Below are 7,165 nucleotides of genomic sequence, written 5' to 3' on the forward strand. Positions count from 1 at the left end.
ATGGTGTGCTGATGGCTGCAGACCTGTGTCCGCCAGATAAGCGGGCGTGCAGGCGCCACTGGCTCATCTGTATGCAGGGAATTTGGGGGCACCACACCACGCCCTACCCTGTCTGGTCACACCCGGCCACACCACGCCCTACCCTGTCTGGTCACACCCGGCCACACCACGCCCTACCCTGTCTGGTCACACCCGGCCACACCACGCCCTACCCTGTCTGGTCACACCCGGCCACTGCACGCCCTACCTCACCATGCTGCGCCCTACCTCGCCACTGCACGCCCTACCTCGCCATGCTGCGCCCTACCTCGCCACTGCACGCCCTACCTCACCATGCTGCGCCCTACCTCACCATGCTGCGCCCTACCTCGCCACTGCACGCCCTACCTCGCCATGCTGCGCCCTACCTCGCCACTGCACGCCCTACCTCACCATGCTGCGCCCTACCTCACCATGCTGCGCCCTACCTCGCCACTGCACGCCCTACCTCACCATGCTGCGCCCTACCTCGCCACTGCACGCCCTACCTCACCATGCTGCGCCCTACCTCGCCACTGCACGCCCTACCTCACCATGCTGCGCCCTACCTCGCCATGCTGTACCCTACCTTGCCACGGCACGCCCTACCTCACCATGCTGCGCCCTACCTCGCCACTGCACGCCCTACCTCGCCATGCTGCGCCCTACCTCGCCACTGCACGCCCTACCTCACCATGCTGCGCCCTACCTCGCCATGCTGCGCCCTACCTTGCCACGGCACGCCCTACCTCACCATGCTGTGCCCTACCTTGCCACGGCACGCCCTACCTCACCATGCTGCGCCCTACCTCGCCATGCTGCGCCCTACCTTGCCACGGCACGCCCTACCTCACCATGCTGCACCCTACCTTGCCACGGCACGCCCTACCTCACCATGCTGTGCCCTACCTCGCCATGCTGCGCCCTACCTCTCCATGCTGCACCCTACCTTGCCACTGCACGCCCTACCTCGCCATGCTGCGCCCTACCTCACCATGCTGCGCCCTACCTCACCATGCTGCGCCCTACCTCACCATGCTGCGCCCTACCTCGCCACTGCACGCCCTACCTCGCCACTGCACGCCCTACCTCGCCACTGCACGCCCTACCTCACCATGCTGCGCCCTACCTCACCATGCTGCGCCCTACCTCACCATGCTGCGCCCTACCTCGCCACTGCACGCCCTACCTCGCCATGCTGCGCCCTACCTCGCCACTGCACGCCCTACCTCACCATGCTGCGCCCTACCTCACCATGCTGCGCCCTACCTCGCCATGCTGCGCCCTACCTCGCCACTGCACGCCCTACCTCACCATGCTGCGCCCTACCTCACCATGCTGTGCCCTACCTCACCATGCTGCGCCCTACCTCACCATGCTGCGCCCTACCTCGCCACTGCACGCCCTACCTCACCATGCTGCGCCCTACCTCACCATGCTGCGCCCTACCTCGCCACTGCACGCCCTACCTCACCATGCTGCGCCCTACCTCACCATGCTGCGCCCTACCTGGCCACTGCACGCCCTACCTCACCATGCTGCGCCCTACCTGGCCACTGCACGCCCTACCTCGCAATGCTACGCCCTACCTCACCATGCTGCGCCCTACCTCGCCACTGCACGCCCTACCTCGCCACTGCATGCCCTACCTCGCCATGCTGCGCCCCACCTCGCCACTGCACGCCCTACCTCGCCACTGCATGCCCTACCTCGCCATGCTGCGCCCTACCTCACCATGCGGCGCCCTACCTCGCCACTGCACGCCCTACCTCGCCACTGCACGCCCTACCTCGCCACTGCATGCCCTACCTCGCCATGCTGCACCCTACCTCACCATGCTGCGCCCTACCTCGCCACTGCACGCCCTACCTCGCCACTGCACGCCCTACCTCGCCATACCACGCCACGCCTTACCTGCCATGCCTGGTAACACCCGGCCACGCCCCTGCCCCACCTGGCCTCTGTCCTACGCTCGCTGTTGCTATGCGGACCCCAGAGGCCGGACTCACACTTTTGACACCCAAAATCACAAGCGGACGCGAGTCCGGGTTCGATGGCCCGCCCTCCCCGCGGCGGGGCCAGCAGGACCGGGCCTGTCCGGATCTGCCCGGCTCCTGCTCACCCTCCCGGTGTCTCGTTGCTCAGGGGAGAGCGAGTTCCCAAGCAAACACAGGAGCAGCCACCCCGGTTCCCGTTCCAGCATCTCTGGCACTGGCACAGCATATGGACCCTTTGCTATACATAACAGCCCGCGATAGCGACCAACCTGTTTAACTCATTACGTTGCTGTTCTATTTTTAATGAGCTGCTTTTCAAGCCAACCCAGCATCGCCCCGTGTGTCACAGAGCTACCCGGTCCCCCACACGAATACCTCACAAATACCTCAAAGCAGAGCTTCCAAAGCAAGAACTGGAGTCTCCATGGAATAAAGAAAAACAAAGCTTGATGTAAGTTCATAGTCAGGACCAAGAGACTCCACAGCTCACTAAAGCATCATCTCAATCCTAACATCTAAAACAACATACAAAACATATATGCACGTAACGCTTGGTGCAAGGAAGGTTAATGTATTCCTCATTCATTTATTGATATTTACTATCCATTTATTTCCAAAGGCAAGGGGATACGCAACGTGTTTTGCAGTAATTTTAGCTTTAGGACAAAGACTGAAGGCCGACCTTTTTGACTGTCTACAGATCTCAGTGTCAGGTCGCTATACCCAGGCAGTCTGATAAATATTCTGAAGTGATTATCTTTGTAAACCCAAAGCCGGTGACCTGGATCAACACCAGCACATAGACGCCCCTAGAATTAATCTAACACACACCCCGGTGAATATTAATATTGGCTAATTCTGTCACTCACACAACAGAGATATTTTTGAATGCATATGACGTGTTTTCTTTGTTCACTGTGCCATCACAACAGCAGCGTACAACCAACTGTGGGCAGACTGTTCAAACGCACATCCTCATCAGTTATTTGTGAGATGCTCACATATGGTGCACGACTGCAAGCATGAAGAACAGAACTGAACTGAACATAATCACGTCTGAACTATGTTAAAATATCCATGACAGCATCCAAAACGAGGTTCCCACTTCAAATCGGAAGAGATGGACAGAAAATTGACAGAATACATCAGCTTCTGAGCCTATTTATGACATATTGTGACCTAAATTTTCACATATTTCCCTGTCCAACAAATAAAAAAAAAAAAAAAAAACTGAAAAATTAGGTAGACGTGACATCGTATCCACGGGCACCATAGCAACACTGACATCATGACCTTGTGATTCTCTCACGCATTCCCGTGACCTGCACATCCAATAGCTCTGCAGAGATATTTTTTTTGCCTGACTCACGAAAACAACACACACCACATTTTAGGTTTCCAGAACTTATGTTGACGTTATGAGCTACCACCACTCATAACTACAAACTCGATAAATTTAAAAAAAAAAAAAAAAAAACGTGTTTCTAAGCGTTTGTATGCTTCCTTTTAGGTACATGGGGAGTCAAGTGTCAGGTGACGTAAAGGGGACCCCACCCCCGATTACAGTTTCCTCCACACTCCTGACACTCTCAGCCTAGGCAGCAAACTCGCCTTTCATTTTATAAACAGGATGCGATTTACAGCCTTAATGCAAAGGGAACCGGTAAGCCACGCACCTTCCACGTACGTTACAATTACTTTAAAAAATAATTGGTTTAAACCGATTATGAGACATTGACAGGCTCAAACGGAAGAGCGCTTCATTACGATATTTAATAAATGTGGCTGGGAGAACGCTGTGGGTAATATTGTAATCTCGAAACTGCCACTCAGTAGGACTGTTCCTTATTAGCGGACGGCGTTCTGGACCGTTCTCCCCCATGGATCCGTCCAGCACGTCAGTCCTGCTCCTCGCCGCCGCCGGGGCTGAGTGGTCCGCTAACCGCAGCTTCTGGCTGCCATCATTCAGCCAGTTTGGGGGGGGCTGTGGCTGTCAATTCATCAGTCTGCCCTGGGTGGGGGTGGGGGGCTTGGTTTAATGGTCGGGGGGACCGCTGAACTGCTGGCTAAAGAATCAAAACGGGAGCCATGATAACCTGTCTGTGCCAATAACATGAGTGACAGACAGAGCACCTTGGAAGCAGCCGGCTAGCTAACATTAGCATTCATCTGGAGAGGAGTAGCCCCCCTTCCAGTCCATGACGCTTCAACCCCCCTCAATTAGGCACAACTCCAGGAAAACACACACACACACACACACACACACACACATAGGTTTGTAATTATATCTTTGTGGGGACTCTCCATTCATTTCTGTGGAGAAATCTCTAATCACAAAATGATGACCTTAACCATAAGTGACCAAACTAAATATGAGAATTCTTACTTTTTGGATTACATTCACAGGTCTTTGTGGGGACCTGAAAAACGGTTCCCACAATGTCAAAGAAACAGGTTTTTATTACATCGCACACATTGGCAGCCTCCCCCCCACAAAGTACCACCCCCCGTGACCGATGAACCGAGAGGGCGCCTCCGTAAGACGCAGGCACGTTTCTGCTCAATAGGATGGTTTCTCTGGGCTGCCGGCCGCATCCCATGGTAGAAACATCGGTGCCGCGTCAAACCGATTCAATTACGCTGGATTGGGGGACGGACGCCTTCATCTGCAACCGATCCCTGGCGAAACGTGGGCCGGGGTGCCCGAATCTGAGGGCCGCGGTAAACAGAATTATAAGCGAGCCATCGCTCTGAGCCTGCTAACAGGCAGCTTACGCGTCCAGATCTTTACACATAAAGGAGGGAGCACAACTCAGACTTAAGAGCAGGCAGAGAGGCCTCTGAGCTTCTTACTCATCGTCAGTCTGCTTCGGTGTGAGTCTCTCCTGCTTCTCGCAGCCTGACTGAAATGCGGCTTCTCCTAATAAAACGTACAAGGTGAATATTCAATATGAGCCACCGGCGGAGCCCTTGCTTGCGGGTTCAGCTGAGTGGAAATAGCACCACCCAGCTGTCACCTGGCGCGTAATGGGCGTATGGCACAATGGGGTGAGTGGACAACGACCGCCCCTATGGAGCCTCCGCGGTGAACTCCAGGATGGGGGGGGGAGCAGGTGGAGATGAGGAGTGAGCGCGGAGAGGAGAGCGCTCGGGGGCGGGGGCCTTCTAGAGTGGGCAATTTCAATTCAGGGTCTCCAACATAGAAACCGTGTTCGGATCCACGAGAAAAATAAGGTGATGCACTATTCACATATATATTTTTGTTTTGTTTTTTTGTTATTAAAGCAGGGCGGACAAAGTTTCGAAAACCTTGAGGCTAAAAATGAAAGCGCCTGCCTGGCTCGTACGAGATAGTCATACAGTGTGCATTCTCCAGGCAGCAGTAAACGCCTGTCATTTAAAGGGTATCAGGATTCACCTTTGCCAAATACACTTATGAAATTTAATGTTGCGAATATCGGTAATTAAACCTGTATAACTACGCCAACCCCCATGTTTTCAACGTGCGTGTAATTAGACAAGGCGCAGGCCACGTCGGCCGGGGTGAACATCCTAGCCTTGACGTGCTCGGCGCATCTGTAATCACATGTGTGGCAATATTGGGCCTGATATCTGGGTCGTTCGCTTGCGACGAGCAAGGAGCGGCGGAAGCTGCGCTCCGGCTAGCTCTTCCCGGTCCAAGTCAGAGTGCCGCGGTCCCTGCCGAAATCTTTCCGCTCGTCGCATCCAGTAGCAAACGCCAGCGGGGGCGCTGGCAGCCCTCGCCATCTCCCGTTAGCTCCCCGCCGCCGCTTGTGTCTTCGCGTGGCGTGGCTCCCCGTGTCTCTGTCACACCGCGCTGTCTCGCCAAACAAACCCTCGTCCCAAGAGTGATTAATCTTCTAACACTAATTAGATATTTGCTAATTAGCATCTGATGTGCGAGAAGAAGGGAAACATTTGCATGATGATGTAGATGGGCTGTAGCCGTTAGCGCTGGCCGGATCCCACTGTCGCTGTTGCCGCGGTGACTAACGCCGGAGAGACGGAGACTGAGAGGATCCTTCAGGAAGGAGCAGATGACGTTGCGTGGGACCGAGACGCATAGCAGCCATGCTTCGCATGAGGCAGTCTAGGCTGACATCATGCATGAAAACAAACACGTCACGGTCTTACGACTGATTTCAGCCAAATTGGTACCACTGTCCCACCAGCAACAGGCATTTGTGGGGCTTTTTAAACTCCCAGTCCCAGTACCACAGAGTATCATGAACTTTAATTAAAAATATCACCTAATTGTATGCTAGGCGTAAACTGCTTAAGTAATGTGCTGCTTTACATAATTGTATCGCTGATTGGTGGTTTGCCTGTGTGTTTATTAAGATGCTCAGCTGTACTCTCAGTCCGGATGAGAGCTGAAGGAGTCTAATGTATCTGGGAATGTCGCTGGGAACAATCCCAGCAGAACATCACTGGGTACAGAATGCGGCGCATTGTCCATCTAACTGTCAGGACAGATTGTCACCGAACTGCCCTTTATCCGACAAAGCCGGGCGTTTTGGGCTCGGCACAAAAAAATATAACAAAGAAACAAATTCTGAGGCAAACTTTGCAGGTATGAAGCGACAACAGAAGCGAGTGATAAATTCGCATCATTTCATATGACAGAAGCTGATTAGCAGCGAGTTCACAATGGCTGCAGCTTGAAGGTGAGACGATTTTTCATCTCCTGTTCCCGGTAACGGCTATTGCCCAGGAGCCCAGGCTGCTTTCGTGTCTTCCTCTCCTTCCTGTGTTTTCCTTTCCGACTCTGAGAAACCCACATCGATCAAATTGGCACCCTGTCCAGGCTGTACCTACACAGAACAAACATATCTTGGACTGAGCGTCCACAATGTAAATAGTCTGTTGTCTGACTCATTCATCGACTGGGGGATCTGTTATGTGGCTCCAGTGTGCAACATTTGAGTGTATCTTTTATTTTTAAGTGACTGCTGGGCAGAAAAGGCTGCATGGGATTATATGCAAAGGCGACATTCAAGATGGAGATTCACGGCCGTTTTAAGACGCTCCCTAACAAATGAAACAGGATAAGCAAAGTTGTGATTACCAATTTCATAAAAGATAAACAAACACAGGACGGACCTCACAAAAAAAAAAAACACTAACTA

General features: G+C 53.5%; 1 long non-coding RNA gene across 2 annotated transcripts; it reads right to left on the reverse strand.

Moving 5' to 3' along the window:
- Positions 1-325: 325 nt before the first annotated feature.
- LOC125720021 (uncharacterized) lies at positions 326-2,258 on the reverse strand. 2 transcript variants are annotated; one of them, XR_007385335.1, is made up of 3 exons: positions 1,888-2,258; positions 1,288-1,307; positions 326-407 (listed from the first exon to the last, which is right to left on the reverse strand). It is a non-coding gene; the product is annotated as an uncharacterized LOC125720021 (long non-coding RNA). The 2 variants fall into 2 exon arrangements; XR_007385334.1 differs by lacking the exon at positions 326-407 and adding an exon at positions 1,137-1,227.
- Between the last annotated feature and the right edge of the window lie 4,907 nt (positions 2,259-7,165).

This window comes from Brienomyrus brachyistius, chromosome 24 (assembly GCF_023856365.1).
Source record: "Brienomyrus brachyistius isolate T26 chromosome 24, BBRACH_0.4, whole genome shotgun sequence".
NCBI classification, from domain to species: Eukaryota; Metazoa; Chordata; class Actinopteri; order Osteoglossiformes; family Mormyridae; genus Brienomyrus; species Brienomyrus brachyistius.